The sequence below is a fragment of the Notamacropus eugenii genome, chromosome 2 (assembly GCF_028372415.1).
Source record: "Notamacropus eugenii isolate mMacEug1 chromosome 2, mMacEug1.pri_v2, whole genome shotgun sequence".
Classification (NCBI taxonomy): domain Eukaryota; kingdom Metazoa; phylum Chordata; class Mammalia; order Diprotodontia; family Macropodidae; genus Notamacropus; species Notamacropus eugenii.
In genome coordinates this window covers 388,922,644-388,949,682 of record NC_092873.1, presented here as the reverse complement: position 1 = coordinate 388,949,682, position 27,039 = coordinate 388,922,644, and the positions used below count along the sequence as shown (strand labels likewise).

General features: G+C 38.7%; 1 long non-coding RNA gene across 2 annotated transcripts; it reads right to left on the bottom strand.

Moving 5' to 3' along the window:
• Positions 1-200: 200 nt before the first annotated feature.
• On the bottom strand, positions 201-27,000 carry LOC140529075 (uncharacterized). 2 transcript variants are annotated; one of them, XR_011975410.1, is made up of 3 exons: positions 26,802-26,919; positions 6,420-6,606; positions 201-460 (listed from the first exon to the last, which is right to left on the bottom strand). It is a non-coding gene; the product is annotated as an uncharacterized lncRNA (long non-coding RNA). The 2 variants fall into 2 exon arrangements; XR_011975409.1 differs by lacking the exon at positions 201-460 and having other exon boundaries at positions 5,815-6,606; positions 26,802-27,000.
• Positions 27,001-27,039: the final 39 nt, after the last annotated feature.

The following is a 27,039-nucleotide window of genomic DNA, read 5'->3' as shown; positions in this document are numbered from 1 at the left end:
ATTTAATAGCCTTTTGAAGTAGAATGTACTTCAAGTCATGTTGGAAGCCCTCCAATTCCTTAAGATAGTCATTATTTACAAGAATTGTAGGGTGTGGGATGAGTACAGGAAGACAGAATGAATCAAAGCTATAATTCAGATGGAAAAGCATTTTCTGGAAGGATAAGTGAATTGAGTTAAAGTAAAATGTCAACAAAAGTGGGCAGGAGCGCAGGATATTTATTCTGATTTTAGGAAGAGGAGCACTAGAATTACTGTTTTTAGGTTCAGTTCATGCTTTTTTGTTTGCACCTTCAACCTTGGGGTCCACCATCCTGGAGCCATATTGACTTGTAAGAACTCACTTCATCCCGCCAACTCCAGCTACTGTGTCTTGACATCTTCCTGCCAGGCCACCTAGAATTGCCACTTCTGCCATGGAAAAGTTTATCTTTCCCTGGAGAGTCATGAACAGCTCAGTCTAGAAATCAATCAATCAAGAAGCAATGTAAGATAAATGGGGAGGCTCCAATTACAGGTGAGATGACAGGAAATTTCAGAGCCAGAAAATTTCCTTTAGGCCCCCACCACAGTGCAAGTTCCAGAATAAGGGAAGAAGTGGGGCCTTTCAGTCAAAGTGTCCAGGGCATCATAATCCTAGAACAGAGGCATGAGATATGAGGTATGAGATACTGCAACCCAAGGGTGGAGGGGAGCTGGCAAAAGATGCAACAAGCCTGTTGGCTGCCCCACTGTGTCCTTGGCCTTAGCCCCTTCTTCCTAGGCCTGGGCATATCAGTACATACAGCCAAGTCATGGCCAAGTCATAAGTGACTGCTTGTTAGGTCTGAACAGGCAGGCCCTTGTGGCCTGCTGCCAAACTCTTATGGCAGAGTCAAAGTACTACCCATCAAGCCTTGACAGGAAAGATTTAAAGGTATGAATAAAGGTACAGGCACCCATCAAGAATGACCTTCCTTCAGGCACTGGCACCATGCCTATCCGGTGAATAGACAAAGGAGCCTGAGTATAGGTGAACTATGTCTGCTTCTAGTAGATTTACTTTATAAAGTTCTAGAACATAGGTGACAATAAAAATCGAACTACTGAATAAACAACCTGGCATTTTTGGGACTTCCAGATGTACCTTCCAATGGCATGTTTTTAGAGTTGGTATAGACAGTGATAGGTACCAGTTTCCCTAGAGAAGGGGCTTCTGTGCTTTAAATGAAGCTCTAGCTGTAAGCAGTACTTTCTCCTAGATTATGTGGTTCTTTACTTGTAGAAAAAGTATGGGCAGGGCAAGAGCATGGAGGAGGTTGGTATAACCCAAACAATTTGCCCCCATGACAATACTGGTTCTGCTGGTGTCCAGAATCTCATTTAGAGGGAACCTCGGAAATCCTCTAATCTAATCCATACCCGGATCCTTCTATAAAACAACTACCAAATCATCATCAATCTCTTTTTAAAAACCTCCAAGAAAGGAGAACTTACTATCTCCAAAGGCAGTCCATCCCACTTTTGGATAGTTGATTAATAAAATGTTTCTTTCTTTACTCAATCTGCTTCCCTGCAAGTTTCACTAGTTGCCTTTATTCTGTCATCTGGGGTCAAGAAATATAAACCTCATCCTTCTTCTGTCTTCAAATACTTTAAAACAATTAATGCTTTCTCTTCTCCAGGCTAAACATCCATAATTTCATCAATTTACCCTTATATGACATCATCTTCAAATCCCTCATCATCCTGGTCTCCCTCCTCTAGACATCAATCAATCAATCAATAAACACTTATTTAGTAGCTACTAAGATGCTAAGGGCAGCCAGGTGGCACAGTAGAGAGAGAGCACTGGGCCTGGAGTCAGGAAAACATCTTCCTGTTTTCAATTTTAGCCTCAGACACTTACCAGCTATGTGATCCTGGCAAGCCACTCAACCCTGTTTGCCTCAGTTTCCTTATCTGTAAAATAAGCTGGAGAAGGAAATAGCAAACCCTTCCAGTATCTTTGCCAAGAAAATCCCAAATGGGGTCACGGAAGGGTCGGATATGACTGAAATAACTAAACAATAAGGTGCTAAACATAAGGGATACAAAAAGGTTCAAAAGACAGCCCCTGCCCTCAAGGATCTCACAGTTAAATGAATTGTGATAGTCTCCATTCTGTCAATGTCCCTCCTATAATGGGGAGCCCAGAACTGAACACAATACTGTAAATAGGGTCTGACTAGAGTAATATAAAGAAAGACTAACATATCTTTTAATTTAGCCATTTTGACATTTGAAATAAGAAATATTTCTTAATTTGATATTTTAATAAATCTATGTTCTTCTCAATGTGGATACACCCCCAAATGGTGTAGATCTCAACCCATTTGCACCTTCTCCACCAGCATAACTCTTGTCCATGTCCATAAGTTATCCATAGGAGAACTACTTAGGGGAATTCCTCAGATATCTTGGTATCATATGAGTGCATATGTGTGTGTGTAATGGAGCATATGGATAGGCAATCTGTTAACCTTTACTCTCACAACATGACAAGCCCACTTCCCTTTCTAGGCCCAAATTTCCTTCATATAATTTATGCTACTTCTGTTCAATTTTCCATTAATAATCTATTGCAACACTCAAACCTACCATGTACCTATTTCCAAGGTTATTTAGGAGATCTGCAACATTAATTTTTCAGATACTATATATTCTGCAACTCACATTCATATCACTCTGGAAAGTCATTTCCATGTCCTGAGAAACTCTTTGCAAAATACAAGGAATACTGATATTAAAAAGGTGGGCCTTTATTTCAGAGAGAAACTTGGAGCCACTGCACAATTTTACAAATGCAATGCAGCTCATTTTCCTCCTCTTATTCAATTGTGGACCCACTTAACTGTCTGTCCATGAAATCTGTACAAAATATGTGAAATGATTAACCAGCTCTATGGACTTTCTATCCAACTGTGCATTACAATTTGGATAACAAATACTCTTCATACACTTGGTAGACCTTTGTTTGCCTATGGACAATATCTCAGTGATAATTTATGAAACAGCCTTGCTCTAAATATACTTACCTTAGCAAACCCACACTAATGATGGTTGATTGATAATTGACAACTCTCCACTTCATCCACCCAAACTAAATGGTTGGGCTTGATGTCTAATTTATGGCTATACACAGGAGTTGGTGAGCTCATGATACAGAAGACAGGCTTGGATTCACTTCCTCAGGGGGTAGTCTGGACATCTAAGTAACCCCTCTAGGGAACCACATATATTAAGAAACCAAGGAACTGATTCCAAATAAAAAGAGCAAACTAGAAGTGTTCTGGAACCAAGATGAGAGCTATGGGATCAAGAACCAAGAAAAAATGAGGCCCAGAGCTATAATTCAGCCTGGCTCTTCACTAATAATGGGTATATATTTGGACTGTGCAAGTCTAAAGAAGGGTTGTCCATACTCTAACAACCCAGAGTGTTTTCCCCTTGCGGTATAGATATCACTCAGAATAGTATTTTACAATACAAATAGCCTGGATGACTATGTGAGTCCCTGGGGAAAGTAAGGGTGACCAGAATTGCTATATTTACTTGACTGTACAGGTCTCTGGAAGAAGGTAGACTCCTCAGAGGGAAATGTCGTTTAACTCTACAGGAAGCAAAAGTGCTATTCCCCTGGTTGGGGAGCCACACCCAGAAAAACACTATAAATCTGAAAAACTGTATAGGTAGGGTGATAGGGCTCATCTATGAAGGGAAGAAGGATGATATTTTACTCTCTAGAAACCCATAGTCCATTCCCCTTGTGAAGAGGGTGGGGCAGCTACCCTAGGAGTCTGGAGGATTGCATAGAACCCATCAAAGAGGCAAGGAGAGTTGTTTTTGACTGTTTTAGAGTCTAAGGTGTGTGTGTGTGTAATCAAATTAAATAAATGTCTTCCCTTGAATGCATACATGGGAGCGGAGGACACTTTTTTATGGCACACATAGCAGTAACATGGTACCTGGCATTTAGCTGACACAAGGAATGTTTGTTGACTGACTGATTGATTGGAGACCTAAACACTACATTGGCAAAGGAAGAATAATTCCTGTATCTTCCCTCTTTTGACAGGACTAACCCCTTCTTGGAAATTGTCTCCCAGGTACATAAAATACTTTCCACCTTTGGTTTTGCTCCTAGACTAAAATAGCAGTCTTTATTTTAGTCTGGATGAGGATAAAAATCTGTAAAAAGGCTAAAATGTTGATTAGTCTCCCTACATGGCCAATTCTAGTAGAAATTAGTCATTATTTCTAAGAAGTTTATAAACCTTCAGTCTATAAAAAAGAGAGCAGTTTTCTTAAAGAAGACTGAATATTTGTGTGACAGTCTTCTATGGTCCTTTCATAAACTTCTACTGGTCTGCAGTGAGAAAAAGTAGTCTTTTTACTATGATAACATGGGCCAAATCTTGTTCACAAGGAAATCCCATAGTGTCATCCTTCTGCCATACCATTTTTGCCTTCTATCATGCACCCTCCCAACCTGATATCCAGTTACCATCTGGATCCATGCTGTCTGGTGAGAGCTCACTTCATCTAAACAAGTCCAGTCACTCACTGTATCGTGACATCTTCTTGCTAGGCCTCTCAGGGCTGCCAGCCCTAGATGGCAGACCTCTCTATTGTTCATGTCAGTTCAATAAATGGTTCATTCCCTCAGCTCATCTCAGAAAAGAGCATGTGTCACCATCACTCACCTCTTCTTCCTCTTCCCATTACTAACTTCTAACCTCTTTTCTGGTTTTACCTGTAGTTCCTCATCATCATTTCTTAAATTGTAAGAAGAAGCTTTCTCCTCAGAGGGTCCAACTCTGCTCACTATAAAGCCTAAACCTTTATTAGTTACAGATATTCAGTGATCTTTCCTCCTTCTTGTCACTTTTCAACACAGGTTAATATTCTCTTCTGCTTATTTTTTACCATACCCCTTTTCTTCTTTTTCTTTCAAATCTCTTCTTCCCTGTTTTCCTTGAATAGAAGCCCAGGAAGACTTCATTCTCCCTGACAACTTCAAGAATGGAGAAGAATTCATTCCAAAAGTTCTTTCATTTATGTATCCATAAGTACTACTTCCCAGTGGCATTCAATCAACCAAGAAGCATTTATTAAGCACCACCTATTAATCACTGTGCTAAGCAGCAGTGATACAAAGACAAGCAATCCCTGCCTTCAAGGAGTTTTCATATTACTGGGGAAAACAACATGCACGAATATAAATATAAACAAAATACTTATACATTATGTAAATATTTATATAATACAGTGGAAAGAGTTCTGACTCTGGAGTCACAGACCGAGGGTTCAGATCCTATTCCTGAGGCATACTACCTCTGTGACCTTCGGCAACTAAACCTCAATTTCCTCATCTGTAGAATTAAGGGGTTGATCTTGATAGTCTCTGAGGTTCCCTCCAGCTCTAGAGCTGTGATCCTGAGTTGCAAGATAACTGCAAAGAGGCACCAGTAGCTGCAGCCAGGTGGATCAGGAAAGATATCGTATAAGAGATGATGTTTGAGCTGAAGGGAAACTAGAGCTTCTAAGGGGTAAAGGTGAAAAGGGAGTGCATTCCAGACATGGAGATAGGAGATCAAGTGTTATGTGTGAGGAGCAGCAAAAAGGCCTATCTGGCTCAATGCAGAGTGTGGAAAGGGCAACAGTGTATTGGAAAGCTGGGAAGGTAAGTGGGCACCAGGGAAGTGCAGCACCAACGCAATATTCACAGTATCTATGGCAACTATGAATATGCTGGTGTAATTGTGAGTCGCAAAATATAACAGACACTCCATGTGGAAGACAGAACCAAAACATTTATTTAAATACCAGAAAGCCAAATCCATCATAGTAACAAAGAAATCTATACGCAATAACAATGCAGGGGGCACCACCACCCCCAAGCCTTTCCCCTGATAGGGCCTTCCCACAAACAAACGCTCACAGCTTGTTGTCTCTTTCTCTCTCTCCCTCAGCTCCAACTGCTGTGACCAACTTCCTCTCAGTTCTGCTCAACCCTTCCTGCTCTACCCATTGGCAAGCTCCTCCCACCACAGATTCATGTGACTCAGGCTTCCATGTAACTCAAGCAGGTCACATGGGCCTATTAATGAATGGGAAAGATCTTCCCATTATGCCAAAATATATATATATACATTAACAATACAGGAAGGAAGGGCTTTAAGTGCTAAATAGGAACCTGTACTTGACCCTCAGGGTAAAAGAGAAAACTTGACCTTTTTATAGTGCAATGAAAAAAATTTTTTTTCATATTTGTTGAGGTAACTGGTGTGATATGGAAATTAATCAATTCTTCCAAATGTCCCAATTCAAATAAGTTTCCCACAGCTGTTGTCCATGAGAAAGGCTCAATAAGAAACCAATTCACAACAAATTCTCACCTCTTCCTACTCCTTCCCTCTTCATCACCCTCATAGTCTTCCAGTGCTGTGTATTGCTTTGCTGTTTCTCTGGCTGCAGCATTCTCTGTTCTTGGTGTTTCTGTGGATCTTGGTACATCCACACAGGAGCTGAAGTCATTTGGCTCTTTAGATTGGGGTTCATTAGGAAACCTGGGAATGCTTCAGCCTATCAGTAAGAGACACCAACAAGACAAAGAATTGGGGGACATGGTATAAATAATAGCCCTAGGAGTTGAGCAAACACAAGGCAGGTCTTCCATGGAGAGAAGAACCTCTCACTGCAGTATGACCTCCACTGTGCAAGAAGCCATAGAGACCTACTACCACCTACTACATGCCCTAGGAGTGCCATCTCTTCCTTCTCAAATTAACATTTCTCCAATTTGGCAAAAAGCTGGTCTTTGCGTAGGTGCCAAAGGGATGGCTTGGGCCAATTCTATAAGTTTGGGAGGATCCTATGAAGAGATGAGGATATTATCAAGATAAACTATCACCCTCTGGCCCAACAGAAACACTGAATTAATTAATTCCAGAAACAGTTCAGGAGAACTGCACAACACAAACATCATATAACCCAATATTCATACAGACCAAACCTGATCTAAAAGGTTACTTTCCATTCATCAACTCTACTTTTCCAGATCAAGTTGTATGTTCCTCAGAGGCCCAATATCGTAAATACCAAAACTGAATGTCCATTCCCAAACAACCTCTCACAACCTGGCTATCACCACCACACAAGCTCTTTTAGATAAAGAACTTCCTATGTCTACCAGAAAGAAGTTTTTTAAAAAACGGAAAAAGGCTTTTAAACAAAAATTTAATTTTGTCATACTGACTGACATCTTTATAAGAATAAACCATCTTAACTCATATTAATGCATTCCAGGTTTTTCTATCTTTCCCATTGTTTGCCAATATTTGATTGTGAAATCTGACATACGAAGGTAGCATTTTGATAACAAGCAAATTCTTTTTTAGTATCTTCCATGTGAAAATCTACTAAAAAGGATTTATTTTAAAAGCATCAAATTTATGATAGGCCTACCAATTGATTTTTTTAGGCCTTTTTTCTTAGGAACTGTGTGATATGTGGACATCTGCTTGTTTTAATTTCTAGGTTCTGCTGAGTAAAAGATTAAAGAAGAGAACCAGAGTTAGATATTAGGACTTTACATCACTAAGTTGTGGTTGATATAAATGATCTTTAAAATAATGAGTCCCATAGAAAAATCTGCCTAGCACTCAAGAGCAGTACAGAATGAGACATATATTTTTGGGCATGACCAATGTGGAAATACATTTTGCTTAACTACACATATTTGTTTGAAGGGTTTTGGTTTTTTTTCAGTGAGGAGGTAAAAGTAAAAGAACAATAAAGTGAATTCTGGTTAATTTAAATAGAAAAATGTTCAAAAAAGAAGAAGGAAGGGTGAAAGAAAGATGGAAAGAAAAAGGAAGGAAGGAAGGAAGGAAGGAAGGAAGGAAGGAAGGAAGGAAGGAAGGAAGGAAGGAAGGAAGGAAGGAAGGAGAAAGAAAGAAAAAGACAAAGAAAGAAATCTGCCTAGCCTTTGAGTTGTCATATAGTAAGTCTGGAGTACCTTCTTCATTGCTAGGGGTACTTACTAGTTCCTCATACTATGTATAAGTCCACATGATTTGCTTTCAATACTCCTGCATATCTCTCTGATGAGTTAATGGGTTTTACTGTCTAAAATGAGTAACTTGGACACTTTGAAAAGATTTCGTTAGTTTTAGGCTCATTTGTTTTCATAATGCTAGCTCTAATGGCTGTGGAATTTTTCCATCTAATTAAATCTGCCAATAACAGTTCAATTTTATTACCATTCTCATAAATGTCTTTGCTTCATTAAGAGGGGAGCAAACTGTTTCAAATTCCTTTCTAGTCTCCAAGGGAACTTCACATTTTAAAGTTTTGGAATTTTTTTTTTTGAAGCATAGGTTATACAGCTCTTCCAACTTTAAAACCTATTTATTTTATAGGCAGTGATAGTTTAAAAAAAACTACCACATTATATAGATCTCTGAGACATCATATTATGGAAATGGATCAATATGAAGTGTTTTCTCCATGTATCACAAAAGATCTTCCCCCCTACCAAATATGCTGGTATTTAGCATATAGTAACCTCATACCCAGTCTGGGGCAACTGCAAGATTTCTATGTGAAATGTAAATGAAGAGGTCTTAAACGTTTTTAAATGTTTTCAGCAGAGGTCACTGAAAAATTCCTAAAGCTGAAAAGGGGGTGTCTTTTTTAAATACACACAAACATACACCACCACCACCCACACACATACACACATATTTTGTGTATCTCTAAACAGATGTTATTTTAAAAAAAGAAGGTATAATGGATAGGTTATGGAAAGAAAAACTTCGTTCTGATGGGTAGGTAGTTACTGACGCCCATGACAGAGTTGTAAAAAGCTAGAAAGTACTTATTACGAAGCTGTAGGGCAACAGAAAAAAAAGAGAAATTGGATGGCAGAATCCATACAGAATAAGGACAGCCTTCATAATAACTGAACAGATACTAATAAAAGATAGGTGTAACATATAAGAGATCTTACATTGAATGCTGGAAAAAGAAGATAGAAAGAAGATAAGATTTACTGCAAGAAGCCAAAGAAATACTAGTAAAAATGAGGTCATATGACAGAGTGGCAAGAGTTGACAAAGGACTTTGGCTCTTTGTCAGGAGAGAACTGGATTTATGTTCTACTTCGGAAATTTACTAGTTGCATAACTTCTGTCATGTCAATTAAAATCCTTGGGCCTCATTTTTTTCACTCAAAAAATAAGAATACCTGTCTTATAATACCTATTTTACAATACCACTCTCACAGGGTTAGGGGAGCCAGGAGGAAGTAGATCACCCTTAAAGCACCAGAACAATATGAGTCATTATTATTGCCTTGGAGGGGCTATCTGCGAAGTCACAGTCATTTATACCAGAAAATACAAGGGATGTGACTGGAATCCAAATAGGAAAGAACTTCCAGGGACAAAAAAGGAGGGGATAAAGGTCAATAGCTTGGCCTAAGATTAGAGGGTGGGTGTGAGATGAAGCAGGATTATAAATCCAAAGATGAGAGATCATCTCATCCAAAACCCTCTTTTTATTTTTTTAATTCAATTTTATTTTCAGTTGTGAACTCTTACTTCTTACCTCTTTCTCCTCCCACCCGCTGAGAAGATGAGAAAAACAAAATCAGTCACAAGTATGTACAGGCAAACTTTTATTCTAATTTTAATTATATTGGTTTAGTTATATTAGCTTTGTTTGTGACAAAACTTTTTGATTTATGTCATCAAAATTGTCCATTTTACCTCCCATGAACCTTCCTATTTCTTTTTTGGTCATGAACTCTTCCCCTATATGATAGTCAACTTTTTCCACAAACACTTTTTAACAACGAATTACTGAAGGCCAAAGAGTTTAAATGATTTGCCCAACACCACAAGAACAGAAAATATCAGATCTAGGATTCAAATCTGAATCCCCAGTCTTTATACGTTGTATTTTTTCCACCAGTGTTACCCTTAGATTCAAGTAAGCAAGACCCCTGCCCTAGCCCTAGGCTTTGGAGGATCCTGATTATCATAAGTACACATGCAAAAAAATTTTAAGGTGAGCTGTCACTGTGCAAACTATTTTCCTGAAATAGCTGACAAATAGTGTTGAACAGCGCAGCAAATAGCATAGAGTTTAGATGGGAGATTCACTCTTTAATTTATTCAACAGTCATATGAAATTTTAATTCTAGTGGTTTCATGGATTATAATTGAAGTCCCACACAAGTCTGAGCACTTATCAGCTGGCATCAGTTGATACCAATTCAATTATTTTTGTGTAAGACAGAATGTCCAAGAAAGGTACCAGTGAAGCATATGTCAAATCTTTGTAAATTTCCTTTAGAGTCATGACATAAAAAAGCTTGGATTACGATAGTTCTGCTAAAGGGGTAAATGGGTTTGTATGTGTCCTATGTTTTATAAAACCACTCCCCTTTCAAGATCTTGTACCACCATCCTGAAAAAGTTTGTTTCAGAACATAAAATGTTCTTATATTTTAAAGGTGTGTGTTTATTGTACAAAGGACATCAAGAGACTGAGTGATTTTGATCTCATATTTGACCAATGAAAGGAGGGACATGTTAAAAAATTACTTGACAAGTGGTTATATTCACTACTTGCTATAATTTATATTACACCATTATTTAAGACATGATTATTATTTTATACTATATTACCTTGAAAATTTTTATCAAAAATATGAATGTCATTATTGGCAAAAGCCAAAACCCAAACATTTTTTGAAAAAGTAAAAAAAAGAAAAAGAAAAACAATAACAAAAAGTTAAGTGTAATGATGCTTCCAGAGAATATGTTCGTGAAAATTCATATGGAAACTCTGTCAAACATACTGATTCTTGGTTGCAGGGTAATGTGATCTAGACATTGTAATACTGACTTTCCTTATGGATTTTCCTGTCTACTCTTCTGATATACCTCTTGTTGTGCTAATACATATTACTGAGATGACAAAACTACCAAATATGAATAGAAATGATATATGAATGTGCTTTAGATGAGAGTTCTGAAACAGACTGAATTTGCTTAGTTCATAGCTGTAGGTTGTCAAAAGTAGAGCATTATGGTTAACAAAATATGCCTTTATATTCAGGCCTTTAAAATTAGCTGAGACTTGAAGGAAGCCAGGGAAACAAAGAGGCAAAGATAAGGAGAGAGAGGCTCCTAGGCTTGGCCAAAAGTACTCAGCCCCTCATTTAGTGAAATTACTCAAATATGTAAAAATTGTGAATGTTGTTGTTAAGTTATGTCTAACTCTTTGTGGCCCCATTTGGGTTTTCTTGGCAAAGATACTGAACTAATTTGCCATTTCCTTCTCCAGCTCTTTTTTACAGATGAGGAAACTGAGACAAGCAGGGTTAAGAGACTCACCCAGGGTCACACTGCTATTGTCTGAGTTCAAAATAGAACTCAGGTCCTCCTGACTCCAGGTCTAGCATTCTATCTACCGTACCACCTAGCTGCCCCTGGAATTGCAAATACTTTATAAGAATTAATATTTTTGAAAATATTTTTAAAATAAAATTTTTTATTTCTTATAATTACTTTAATTGACATTACAGTATAATGATAAATCAGTATATCTCATATGGGTTTATGAGCTTTTTAATATATTTTTATTCAAATTATTTATATAAGCAAGAACCTTGAATTTTTTTTTTTGCCAGGGCTTTCGAACACCCTGGAGACAGCCCTGCTTCCACTGTACTGTACTGCCTTTTTAATGCACAAAAAGACTGTAACCCCAGGAATCAGGCCTGGTAAAGGGGTCCCCAGTGACACAAGGAGTGCAAAGAGAGGATTGTTTGCTACTTCAAACATGAATCAAGTTAGTTAAATAAGGTGGGGCTTTACTTGTGACATTTCCACCATATTTAGTTCAACACCCTGAAATTCCCTCACATTGTACTAATGTTTAGTTGTGCACTACTATAATGAAGTTTGGTCAGTCAATCAACACACATTTATTAAGCGCTTACTGTGTGCCATTCACTATAGTAGATACAGTGGGAAAAGGTATAGAACAGAAGAAGTAAGAGAAACCTATCTTTCCAACTTTATCTCACAGGCTTCAACTAAACCCAAGTAAACACCATTCCCCAAACATATCTCATGATCATTGGTATTTGTATCTTTGTCCATGGAATTTGCCTACTCCTAGAATGCCCTAAAGCTCTTCCTGTTGAAATTCTTCATCTTCTTCAAAAGTCGATAAAATGTGACCACTCCAGTGAAACCTCATCTGTTCCCTGCCCTGCTACTAAAGCTGGGAGTGATGTTTTAATGTCCTCATCACTGCTTTGAGAACCTCCACAGGCCCTGCAACCCTTCTCTCCTCCAACATCATCATCTCCCTGGTACAGGCCCACAACACCTCATGCCTGGACTATCTCAATAGCCGGCTGACTAGCCCCCCCTGCCTCAAGTCCTTCCCCACCCTAGTCCATCTCCCATTTGGCCATCAAACTGATCTTCCTAAAATGCACATCTGATCATATCCCTGAATTCAATCAATTCTAGTGGTTCCCTGTTACCTCCAGGATCACATATAAAATCCTCTATTTGACTTGGCAGCCTTCTTACACCTTACTCTCATCCGTGGACTCTACAACCCAGTGACATTGCCCTCCTGACTATTTCTTGCACACAATACTCCATCTCTGAACTTTGAGTACTTTTACCCATGCCTAGGAGCCTCTCTCTCCTCATCTTTGCCTCTGCTTCCCTTGCCTCCTTCAAGTCTCAGCTGAAGTTTCACCTCTGGCAAGAAACCTTTTCTGGGCCTCCTTTGCCTTACTGCCTTTCCTCAGAGATTAGCCCCAATATATTCCAATAGATCTTGTTTATACATAGTTGTTTGTGGGTTGTCTCCCTTATTCGACTCTAAGCTCCTTGAGGGAAGGAATTATTTGTCTCCCTTTGTATCTTCAGCACTTCACATATTAGGTACTTAACAAATGCTTACTGATTTGACTTAGGGCAAGATGGACAAGAGAACCTAACGCTCTAATACTTAGAAAGAAAGGAGATGTGGAATAAGAAAAAGAAACCAATAAAATATTTTAGAAAGAGAAAAAAGAAAGGAAGCAGAAAGAGCAAAGAGAGGGTAGGAGTAAGGAATTAGAGAGTGGGAGAAAGTAATGGATAGATGGATGGATGGATGGATGAATGGATGTTCAGTAAAGATCCCAAGGTTGAGACAAAGTACAACAGTCTAGGAAAATTAGAAACATGATTACTGTGACCCTTCCAAAATACAAAGACTCAAAGGCCCATGTTAAGCTGAGGAAATGCTTCATAGTTTGCAAAGTTTGGTATCATTTGCTTCTTACAACAACCCTGTGAGTCTGGTACTACAAGTAACACTATCCTCATTTTATAAATGAGGAAATTGGGCCTCAAAGAGCTTAATTGATTTGCCCAGGCTCACAGCTAATAAGTATCAGAGTCTTCCTCGAAGTCAGTTCTTAGTGGTTCCAAAAGCTGCCCTCTCTCTATCCACCATGTCATACTGTTTCTACAAAGTCTGTCCCAGGATGATGATTGATGATGATGATAAAGGGGATAATGGGTGGGGGAGTAAGAGGGTGAGCTAGTCCTTTAAGAGAATTCTAAGCAAAGTGACCAAGTATATAAATTATTTTTTTAAATAGGTAAATATATAATGGAGTCTTAATAACAATAGCATGAGCTGTCTGTCCCTGCAACCAATTCATCAACATTAAACAGTTACCACATGCCAGACATTATGCTAAACACAAGGGATACAAAATAGAAGCAAAAACAGGGCCTTCTCTCAAGGAGTTTACATTCTCATGGAGCTGACAACATGTATAGTAATAGGTACAGACAGGATATATGCAGAGTAAACTGAAGCTAGAGGAACATATTATGATTTTGTACTAAGCCACTGAATTCCATCTAAGAAAAATATGCCACTCTAATAAAGGGGTTATCTAGTCTTGAAAACTGGTGTCTACAACCAGTATTTCAAATATTCTACAAAAATTAGCTCTCAGTAGCATTGTTTTGGCTATGTAAAATTATTACTTTTACTACCTATTCCAGATTTCATGGGACAGTCTCATTTTTAAAATAGAAAATATACTTTTAATGAAGTTTTATCAAAGAATATCCTTTGTCTGACTGCCTGCCCAGATTTTCACTTAATGAAATACGGTAAACATAGCAATAGCAAACCTATTCTGAAGAGGTTTGCTTTTTGGTTAAATTTTTACTACATAGGCTCTACTACCCAATGCGCCATTACAATATGTTAACACATCACTTTTAGAAGATCCAGCCAGAGGGCAAGATGGATGAGATGTGGGCAGCTCCTTCCCTTAGATTCCAGTCGGAGCACAGTGCGTAAAGGAGGAGGGACCAAGGTTAACAATCAACGTGCAGCTACATTCCTTCCAGCTCGAAATTTATGATCCGCAGATCATAAATTAATAAATAAGTTCTGGGGAAACTCTTTTCAGGAACTACTTGAGTTCCTAATGCTTCCCTTTTCAGTTTCAACCATTGTAATAATCCACTAAGCTCTCAATAGCTATATCAGCATCGTCCTCAAGAGGGCACTATCTGATCAGAGAATACCTATGTGACACTAGGTTTGCTTAAACCTGGAACAAGTATGAGTTCCCACCAAGGTGGCTGTGAATCAAGATCTTGAAGACTGGAAAGGCAGCACTCCAAATAATATTGAGAAGAGTTTGTTTGTTGCTTTTTTCTATTTTTTAAATTAGTCACTTTACCTGCCTTGAGGCAGAATGTTTACCTGTCTTGAGGTAGAATGAGTACCACTTTAATTTTAGCAGTATCTGGTAGGCTGGAAGAGGAGAAGGAAACCCTACAGAATGAAACTGCAGAGCTTTGTCCTTCCCTAAAGTGAAAAAGTTGATAGAGAGGGCTTTAGTAATAACAACCACTGAGATTTACAAGGCATTTTAAAGTTTGCAAAACACCTTACATGCACATTTCCTCATTTACTCCTTAGAGTAGCCCTGTGAAGTAGATACTACAGGTATGAGTATCTCAATTATACAGATAGGGAAACGGAGGCTGAGAGGGCATAAGTGAACTGCCTGCATGTCTGTCGGCCCAAGCAAGAACCTGATGAGGGACAAGGTGACATCTCACAATATCTGAGATCTGATAGCTGTGATCAAGAAAATGGAGGATATCTGTGAAACTTCTTTGGAAAGTTTCTCTTTCTTCTCCTTTACTGCTAAACTTCTAGAAAAAGTAGTAACCAACCCTCACTGCCCCTACTTTCTCACCACTCACTTGTTCCTTAGCCCACTTCAATCTGGCTTCTGATCTCTGTCAAAACTCCTTTCTACAACGTCACCAATGGCCTCCTAATCTTCAAAGTTAATGGCTTCTTGTCATTCCTCAATCCTCCTTAACTTTTCTCTAGAGTTTGACAGTGTCGGGAACCCCTTCCTGCTACTCTCTTAGCTTCCACAGGACAGGATCATAGGACTTGAGGAAACTGGGACCAAAGGTTAAATAGATTTGTCCATGGTCACATAGATAACAAATAGTAAAGTGTGATTTGAGCCAGTTCTAGCTCTTTCATCTACAACAGAACCATTACTATTCTTTTTCTAGCCATTTTCTACTTTTTTTAAGTCTCCTCCCCTAAGGACTTCCTGACACCTCAAATTCAACTCATACAAATCTGAATTCATCATTGTGTCCTAAACCAAAGACAGAAAAAATCAGCACCTCCTCCTAAATTCCTTATTTCTACTGACACTAACATCCTCCTAGTCACTTTAGCTTGATTCTTTGTCATCTTTGACTCTTCCTTTTCCCTTACCATATTCAACCAGTTGCCCAATCCTTTCAAATATACCTCTTAAAATATCTCCTGCTTCTCCCTCCTTTCAAATGTCTTTGCTACTACCACAGTGTTCCCATCTTCAATCTCTCCTCTCTCTATTTTATGATCCAGCCTTTAAATCAATGCCAATATAATCTTCCTGATACACAAATATGATCACATCACTTTCTTGTTAAAAAAAACAAAACAAAACAAAACCCTTTTATGGCTCCCCATTGCCTACTGAATATAAATTTTTTTATCTTGTCATGTGAGATCTCTCACATTTACCTTTCTAGCACTGTTTTACACTACTCCCCTTTATATATATATTTTGTTCCAGGAAAAGTGATCCGATCCCTGATCTCATTCTGTACTCTTCTACTTCTGTGGGGTCGTATATGTGGTCCTTCATGTTTGGAATGGACTCCTCCTCTATCTCTTACCTACTGAAATCCTTCTTTTCTTTCAAGGCCCAGTTCAGGAGCCATCTCTTTCTTGAGAACTTCCTTGAACCTTGCCACATCTCTTATGAGATGGGTGACCTCTCAACTACTGATATCATTCTCATTCAAATAATAATTATATGTTTCATCTCCCTACTTGAATCATAATTATGTTCATATATCACCTTCTACCAGACTGTTAGTAAGATCACTGAGGATAGGGAATATGTCATTTCTTAAGACATGTTTGCTAAATTGAATTGTATTAATTTAAATTGAAATACAATAATAGACATCATGAAAACTGCAGTATATTGCAGTGGCTGCCAAGGGTCTAGGCAAAAATTACAAAGATTGTTTGGGGCAGTTTCTCCCCTACCTTTCTTCATACTTTTCTACTTCTTCAATCCCCTCTCTCCACCTCATCCTTTCAAGCTCTAACGTTCCCTGTGGCCATCTAAAACCCTCTACCATAGCACTGTCATGAAGTATCTGCAATACTTCCCTCTCAAGTCATGCCTCATGCTCCAAAATGATGGCTATCCCAAACTAAATTCCTAGGTGTCTCATTTGACCCAAATCCACAGTAAGAAGGAGATGACTAGTATGCTTCATGTTCCTGGCCTTTGTGACAGCATCTTTAATTTTGAACTTAGCAAATAACAAAGAAAATAAGCTTTTCTACATATATAGTTAAACAGAATAAAAAGGATGATATAGGGAACTGCAGATCTTTATTAGGTATAGCTTGCCTTTCTTTTTAAATATAGTAGATAAATTCAACGTGTAACTTTAAAGCCATCCTACTTGCCTGGGATTCTTTCTGTTGGGCTAGTATTTTCATACATGGGAAATTCTTAACTGACAAGAATGACTAATCTGAGAAATAAGTAGATGGTGGGTCACCTCAAGCAGGGCAACCTTCTTCCTAAGGCATGAACCCCTACTCTCCCACACTGCAGCCTATACAACTGTATAAAATGATTTTAGGCTGCTTTGTACCATATCATATTTCCACTATTAATCTGGATAGCATCAAACCCTATGTACAACATAAGGTTACACATGCAATATGCCAGAACAGGTGGCAGCACTTTTGCTCCCTGTTTCTGAAAGGTCATCAGCCTAGATCATACAGATGGAAGACATTATTGTAGCATTACTGTTATTATAGTTTGGTAATGTTGGTAAGGTTTGGATTATTACAGAAAGAATTTCATTTGAGAAGGACGGATGATTTGAAAATATATCCTTCATCTCTTTGGGCTTCTGTAAATTGAAGGAAATAGCCTAAATGGTTTCCAAGGTTCCCTTCCAGCCCTAAATAGTCTTCTGTTCTAGACCCTGAGAGATGTAAGAGAATGACTACAAGCCATAAGTAAAGCAAGGGATGAAGGATTGATCAGGGCAATCTTTCAAGGGGAAATTTCCACCTGGGAGGATCAGTATATAGGAGACAACACTCCTCTGCCAAATGAGCTTCAAATCAACATATGAGAAAGGAGGTTGCTAGGCAAGCCTAACAGAGTTTAGGTCAATGTCCAAGGAAAACTGACTTCTTTACAAACCATATTTCAATAAGGAAATCAAGCTTTAAAAAGGTTTTTACATTTTGCATTTAAAACATTAAAAAAAAGGAATATGGGAATTTAAAAAAAAAACATATTCTGATATTGTCCTTTTAGGATCAAAAGCAAAAGTTTTAAAGGGAGATTTATTTTATTATTTCTGGCCAGATAGTCTTATTTTTCAAATATCATAAAAGGGAAGAGGAACCAGAAAATACAAGTATATTGAAAATAGGATAAAAGGAAAATGTCTCAGATAAAATAATTCTTGAATATAAATGCTACTAAGTGCAGAGAGGCAGTGCTTATTAGAACTAAATGGAAAGGAGATTTACTGGTAAGTTTCAAATTCAAAAAGAAGATGGGCAATTACCGTGTCACCTATCTAAAAATGTACCCATAATGCTAGGTTTAATTTAATACAGAATATTATTACATCAAGTACATGTGGCTACTGCTAGACAAATCAATACTGATGTGAGAAAGGAACTCTGTTCTAGACATTGTAACTAAGCTACAAAGATTGGTATTTGATAGTGGAGCACTACCTACAATTGTTGCTACTGTTTTCCGTGGTAGACTTACAACAGAGTTTATTTTTAACTTGCGGATGATACCATATATCTCCAACAAACACTTTCTCATCAATGGCTCTCTGACCAGATTTCTCAAGCCTCTTTTTCACTTCTGTTCCAGACTGTCCTACCTCAAATTACTTCTCCAAGGCCTTTCTATGGTGTAAGATACATCTCTCCTTTTTGGACCTTGGGAAAACATACCGGATCATTTCTCTCCTCTCTCACACCCACTATAACATGCTGTATGCTTTTCATTTATGGTAAGAGCTTTTCTATATTTAAATATTTTGGTATAGTGGTATCGAAATAGTGAATAATTAAAATACTTAGCTCACCAAAATCACTTAGCTCACTAAATTCAGCATATGGGTTCTACATGAAGCACAGACCTTCTGGATTTAATTTCATTGCTATGGGCTTCCATATTCTGTTCATTAATCTTTCCCACAAGTGGAAGAAGTAGTAAGCAGAGTTCCCTAACCCAGTTGGTTCAGACAACGTCCACAGGGAAAGAGAAGCAAAAGAACCAAAGAACTACCTTTCTTCCCCTTCCAACCCTTCTCACCAAAAAGAAAAAAACAAAAGAAAAAAGAAAAAAATGGAGGGATGTGGAGGTGAGGAGGAAATAGTGGGGTAAAGAGATGGTTTGTATTGAGGCAATGTGGTAAAATGGAAACAGTGCTACAGCAGGAATCAATAAGTCTGGGTTTGAATCCCAGCTCCTATACTATGGCAATGGGCATTATCACTTAATCCATCTAAAACTCTGTTTGTTTCTTCTTCTGTAAAATGTTAATAGTTATACCTGCATGGCCACCTTCACAATGGGGCTATTGGGAAGACGGTAAAGCACTTTATAAATATGAACTTTGGAAACCAGAAAGCACTATATAAATATTATTCTTACAAACAAAACAAGCTTGTCAGGAGTTTAAAAACTGCTTCAGTCACAAAAATGGCATTGCTATAAATTGCCTGAATTTCTATTAAATTATTTGTAGTCTGCTAAGTGGTTTGCATTTCACTTGGACCAGGGGATCCCAGAATTTATTTCCCAAACAGCTTTTTGATGATAAACATAAAAGCAATACATAAAGGATGTGAGGTCTGGTGAGAGTTTGCCTGATTTAAGTCTTGTGGCTTAAGAAGAGGACTACGAAGAGCCAACCAGATAGCTCAGTGGATACTAGTACTGGACCTGGAGTTAGGAAGACCTTCGTTCAAATCTAGTCTCAAATACTTACTAGGTATTTGAGGTATATAGGTATCTCACTTACAGGTAAGTCTAGGTAAGTCACTTAGCCTCTGCCTGCTTCAGTTTCTTCAACTGTAGACAGAAATAATAACAGCACCTACCTTATTACTATGTCATATACTATAAATATGCTATGTTACAGCACCTACCTACCTATATTTATTCCCTTCCAGCCAAAAGAAAGGAAAATGTGCCCATACTGAATATACTGGAGCAATATAGAGATAACTACAAAATAATGATAATTAACTAAACCTGGACTGACAGACTACATAGTGGGCAGCTAGGTGATACAGTGGGTAGAGTGCTGGGCCTGGAGTCAGGAAGACCTGAGTTCAAATCCAGCTTCAGATACTTACTACCTATGTGACCCTGGGCAAGTCACTTAACCCTGTTTGCCTCAGTTTCCTCACCTGTAAAATGAGCTGAAGAAGGAAATGGCAAACCATGCCAGTATCTCTGCCAAGAAAACCCCAAATGGGTACATGAAGAGTAGGAAATGACTGAAACAACTAACCAAAAAAAGGTAGTAGACAACAGCTTCCATATATCTTCCAAGTAATCTTCCCCACCCAGGCTTGCCCTCTTCTTCCTCCCTCTTCCCCCAAACTGAACTTATCTTTAAAAGCTTATTTGAGGGCAAGATTCCTACCACTTGTTTTCTCCAGGATTTTGCTCCCTCTTATCTTTATTCCTTTATCCATAAAGAAAGGAGATTGTGAAGCTTTATTAAGGGAGTGGCAGGAGAGACTTGGAAAAGAATAGGCTGCTGTGGTAGGAGGATTTAAGGAAGAATTCCTGACAACTAGATGGAGCAAGCTGGGATAAAAGAGAGAAAAAAACTGATAAATACTAGAGGACAAAGAAAGGATAAAGGAAGTCTACAGTGTACCAAATGGATTCTTAATCTTTTTTGGTATCATGGACCCTTTTACCAGATGGATAAGCTCGCAAACATAAATATTAACTGAAATAAAAAAAAAGTTGTTAAAAGTGTTGTCTGTTTGATATCATTACTACAGACTCCAGAAGGTACTGCAGAATTCAGGGAAGTAAGACTTTATTTTTAGTGACACTGAGTTTTAATCACACACCTAAGTATCAAAGTAATCACATACCATCTTGTAAAAGCTTTAGAAGGCTGATTAAAATTTGATGTGTGAAATAATCAACTACTTGAGAAGGAATCATGGAACTAAATAGGAAATTGAAAGAAATCTAACGACAACTGCCCACCAATAATTGTAGAGGAGGGCCAGTGAGGTACAGTGTAAAAGAGAACTGGGTTTAGAGCCTGTACTCTCGAGATGGGATGGATGCACCTATGTAACCTCAGGCAAATCACATAGCTTCTCTGTCCTCCCTTCTCATTTGTGAAATGAAAGGGCTTGGACTAGATGGTTTCTGATATCCCTTTCTGTTCTAGACCTGTGATCCTATGATCTTATTGACCTGGATCCAAATTATCGCTCTGTCACCAAATAATCTGGTGACCTTTACTCAGTCACACAGGACTGCTAAAAATATATATTTATATACTTTGACAGATATTGCAAATAGATAATAAAGTGGGCTTAGAACTGAAAAGAAGGAAGAGGCTGGGCTAGAGTGCAACTGGAAAGTTGCAACGTTCTTTTAATAACCTCTAACTTTTGCTTAAAATAGCAGATTTTTTTTAATACCTATGCTCTACCAATATTGCTGTTTAGCTATGGTCATGAACACTATCATCTCCAAAGAATTGAAAATGAACAGAATGCAGAGAGTAATAGAGAAATACCTTGTAAGATGGTAAGTGACAATCAGTCAACAAGAATTTATTAAGACCTTAGTATATACCAGGCACAGTGCTAAGTACTGGGGTCCTTACTCTCAAGGAGTTCATACTCTGATAGAGTATACAATATATAAATAATTAGGTAAATTAAAGATATGAATAGTGGAAATGGAAAATAAGTGTAGAGGGAAGGCACTACAAGCAGTAGGGAAACCAGGAAAGGCATCCTGCAGAAGTAAGGTTTGAGCTGAATCTTGATGGAAGTCAAGGAAGCTAGAAGGTAGAAAAAGCATTCTAGACGAGGAAAATGCCATGCAAATTCACTGAGTTGGGAGATGAAGAGTCTTCTGTCAAAGCAATATAGCTGGATCATAGACTTTGGGGAGTAAAATGCAAGAAGACTACAAAGGTAGAAAAAGCCCATGCTGTCATAGGATTTTATATTTGCTCCTGGAGGTGATGAGTCATTGGATTTTACTAGGCAAGGAGGTGACATAGACCAGTTGGCAACTAAGTGTTAGACAGAATGCTGTGGGGAAAGATGAGGCAGGAGACCAATTAGGCTATTGCAATAATTCAGGTGACAAGTGATGAGGCTCTATACAAGGTGTGTAAGTGGGGGGAAATGGGTGTATACAAATGTATACAAAAGAATGAAGGCAGAAAGGAAAAGATTTGATAACATGTTGGATATGTGAGGTGAATACAAGTAGACTTGAGAATAACATAGAGGTTCTAAGCCTGGATGCTTGGGAGGATGGTGGGTATCCTCAATAGTAATAGAAGTGTTGAGAAATAGGAAGGATTTAGGGGAAAAGATAACTAGTTCTGTTTTAGAATTGCTGAATTTGAGATGCCTACAGGATATCCAGCTCAATATATCTAAAAGGTAGTTGTTGATTGAAAAACAGGAGAGAGATTAGGGTTGAATATATAGATCTGGGAATGAACTGTATAGAGATAATGATTAAATCCATGGGAGCTGATGAGCTCACTAAGTGTATAAAGCAAGGTTCTTAATTTGTGTGTGTCTCATAGACCCTTTTGGCAGTATGTTGAAGCCTATGGATGCCTTCTCAGAATAATGTTTTTTAAATGTGCAAAACAGAATACATAAGATAACCAACAAAACTAATTTTATTGAAATATAGTTATCAAAAAAAATTTTAAACAAATTCATGAACCCCAGGTTAATAACCCCTGATACAGAGGGAAAAGAAAAGAGAGCTCAAAATAGAGCCTTGGGGGACAACCACCATTAATGGATATGGCCTGAATAAAGAGCTAGCATAGGACACCAAAGAGTGATCTGACAGGTAAAAGTAGCATCTCAAAAATGTAGAAAAAACAGAGAGGTCAAGAAGGATGAGGACTAAGAAAAGGCCATTTGACTTGGCAAATAGCATCACTTGGAGAAAGAGCAGTTTCAGTTCATTCCAGTGCCTATCCTCTGTTAATTATTTCCTATTTATCCTTTATGTAGCTCATTTGTATGTGTAAGCTTGTCTCTCCAATTGAATTGTGAGCTCCTTGAGGACAGGGACCATCTTTTACCTTTCTTTTCATTTTCAGTGCTTAGCACCATGCTTGGCACAGAGCACACATTTAAAAACGCTTATTGACTGACTTGGATGATGAGGTTAGAAGCCAGACTTCAGAGGATTTAGAAGACAGTGAGAAAGAACATGGAAATAACTAGTATAGACACCTTTCTCATGTAGTTTACATGCAAAGAGAGGAAAGGCATAGGACAATAGATAGCCAGGATGATAGATGGTTGTTTTCTTTTAAAGGGTGGGAGAGATATGAGCAGGCTAACACAATGCAAACAAGAAGTTAGAAAAGAGAACCAGACTAAAGGATGTCCAAAGAAAAAAAATAGTCTGGTCACTTGGCAACAATAATAGATGACTGATGGGTAGCCATGTGTTCCAAGGGTATCTCCATGATGGCAAGAGAAATCAAAGAATTAGATGGACCCACTGGGCTAAAATTATGGGAGGACATGGACAAGATTCACAGGATAGGCAGACATGGATCAGTTGTGATCAGGATCATTGCAGAGAATACCCACATTGATGACACAAACACATACAAGTATTTAATCACAGTTGTGATCCTTATCATTCTTAGTTAGAGACCTTAAGCTCTCAACTATATTCCCTCCCCTTACACACACACACACACACACACACACACGGAAACCAAGCTGTTTCCTATCAAAGACCCACAAGTGCTATTTTTCATACCCATGAATTTCATACTGCCACCAGCTGACTGATGGGTCAACCCTGACAACTATATTATAAGGTATTAGAATGGCCTCTTTAAGGACAGGGACTATGTCTTAACTTTCTCTGTATGCTCAGCCCTTAACACAGTGCTTGGCATATAGGAAGCATGCAATAAATGCTGTGCAGCCTGCCTTAAAGCACCATATAAACATTAGTTATCATCAGCTGCTTACACTCCTCTCCCTTCTATGTTTGTCTCTCGGACTTTGGATAAAGATAGTATTCACACCTGAAAGACTATGGTGATCAGCTAGTCTAACTCCCTTATTTTACAGATGAAGAAAGTGATAGAGCTTATAAGGCTTGCCTTAAGACAAAACCAGGCTTCAAATCCACATCTTCTATCTAAAACCTATTCCACTTTTCACTATACTATGCCAAATCCCTAATCTAACTTCCCCAATCCAACTGATAAACTTTAAGCAACTACTGTGTGCTGGATTCTAATCCAGAAGCATCCACCCATTGCTACCAGTTCACCCCAGGTTAATTGCTGAGGCATCACAACCTTCTCACATCTTTTATCTACTACTACTTGTGACTGCCTAGACAAGTAACTCTCTTATCACTGCTTCCTCACTCTCTAAATTGCCAACTTTTTCAAGATTCCCCATCTAATAAATGATATCTTTCCTAAGTGTAAAAGGGCTAAGATTTTTCCTAATACAGTATCTAATTCATATTCACAGTGACATCGTGTAAACAGCAAATAAATACCTTGTTGCTGTTTATCCTTTGTTTTCTAAGAGGACCACTGACATCACGGACTCATGAACTGGACTGAAGTGAGGCAGAGATGCGCCAAGTCAGGCTCACTCTCTACCTGAGTCATCAAAGTCCAGTGGCAGAACAAAAGTCAGGATGACTGGTGATGGTCCAGGATGCAGTGGATCACCTTGGCATCTTCGATATCTGACCAAGCTCTAAGTGCTTCACAGTGTCTGCTTCAAACTGCCTTCATGGCAGTTGGAACAAATTGTTCTTACTCTCCCATTCCACATACTTGGAGTAGATATCTCCTAATTCACCAGTGGATTTGAACATGGTTGGAGTAGACATCTCCTAATTCGCTGATGGATTTGAGGCTACCCCTGATCTGGTTTAGCCCTTCTGCCTACATGGTTTTACTGTAGTATAGCCTCTATGCATGCTACAGCTTCTTGGAGCCAGTAAATGTCTATTCTATGCTGAAAAATACAGGAACTTGACTCTTATTTCTTGATTTTTAGATACTTCATATTTACCTATCAACTTATATTTGGGCATATTTTAAATTGTAAATACTTTGAGAAGGGATAATGGACTTACTTCATCTTGTTTTGGTAAACACTAAACAAATATCATCTTATAGTGGTGATGATGACAAAGAAAAAATTGTCAGATGTTTTGTGGGGATAATTCTTGTTATCAGTCTGATTTCTTGTAATAGGATTCCAAGGATTTAATTGTCTTATCTATACAGATGATTCCCATATCTATAAAGCCAGCCCTAATCTCTCTCCTAAGAGAGATGGTGGTCCCACATTACCATACTCATAATATCCAAAGCAGAACTTATTATCTTTCCCTCTAAACTTATTCCTTCTTCTAATTTTTCCTATATCTATCAAAGGCACCACCATCCTTCCAGTCATCCAAGTTTGAGGTATAATGTGTGCTACTGAGCATGTGCAAGTTGATGAGGCTCCTAATTAATTAGCTGAGAAAAAGCTGAGCATAATGCTTCAGATCAGCAAAAGGGAATTTTTGAATTGGTTCCAATCACTTTTGAAGAGGAGAAACTCCATGGAGGAGAAGGAGAAAGTTTTTGGGCTAGCAGACATAGGCGGGAAGCCAGCCCCATGCATTTCTCTGGACTTGCTTAACATTCTAGGGATAGATAGAATGAACGTTTTTTGGGTGAGATTATTCTTACTTCCCTAGTCTAAGCTGAGTTTCCTAGCTGAAAAACTTATTCACTCTTATGTATTTTTTGCCATATTTTAGTCTATATAACTTCTCCGATTTCTATTTGCTATTTACTTGGATAAATGGATTTACTCACCATTTGCTATTTGTGCCAGTCTTTTGTGCAATGAGTATTTGGTGAGAAACTGGAGAATACAAGCTAAGGGTTACAATCTCCCTTAAGAGCAACCATGAAATTGACTTTCCTTTTAAACTCATATACCTGATATTTGAGAGGGTAGCAGATAAAGATGATTCTAGCCTGATACCTCTCTTGGAGACTAGAGGAGAAATTGACCAGCTGTCTCAGACCTTGCCTGTTCCTTTCTCCAGCTAGCTTTGGGGCAGTGCAGGCAGGGCCTTCTGCAGCCCACAGATCACATCAATGCATACCTATGAGCACCTCTGCATTTAGGCCACCTGCATGGGAACCTACATTAACCAACAAACTTGAATAGCTCCCTAAATATGCCTTGAAAGCTCTTCACAACTTAGCCTCAACCTAACTTTCTAGCTTTCCTTACTTACACTGTGGCCTCTACCTCATCCAAGAAGCAAACTGGACAGTCTTTGTACACTACATATCACCCTACTTTTGCACTTGCTGGAAAGCATTCCCTCTTTAATGCTACTTCTTGGAATTCCTTGCTTCTTTCATGACTCAGTTTAAGTACCACCTTCTACAAGAGGTTTTTCTGGATCCACCTCCCCATCCGTTAGATCCTTCTCCACCAACATAATTTTCTATCTATATATTGTTAACATAACTGTATATGAACGTGTCGCTTCTCCCCTCCCCCCATCCTGGATAGGGGCTGTTTTCACTGTTATCTTTTAATTCCCAATGCACAGCACAGTGCCTGGCACACTGTGGACAATCGATACGTGTACGTGAAGTACAGCTGCATGGCTACCAGGGCAGCAGAGTAAAGACCAGAACGTGCAAACACTTTGTTGAGAGAGTCAACGTAAAACACGCGGGACGCAGAGTGGAGCAAGGCAGGGTCCTGCCCACGTCTCGCCTTCACACAAACCTCCTCCTCACCTGCGCACCTTTCCCAGGAGGAGCCTCGCCATCCTTCCTAGCAGGGTATTCTGCCCCTGTCAGTCACCCACCTAGGGAAGGGTCACTCCCCCTCAGGACTCCATCTCTGACCTCGGGCACTCGGAACTTCCGCCCGGGGCGTGTACCATGCGCCGCCCCTCCCTCCCTTTCCCCGAGTCTCCTGTAGACGGTCGGCCCCGGATGGAGTTTCGCGCACGTGCTCTTTGTTTTGGTGATC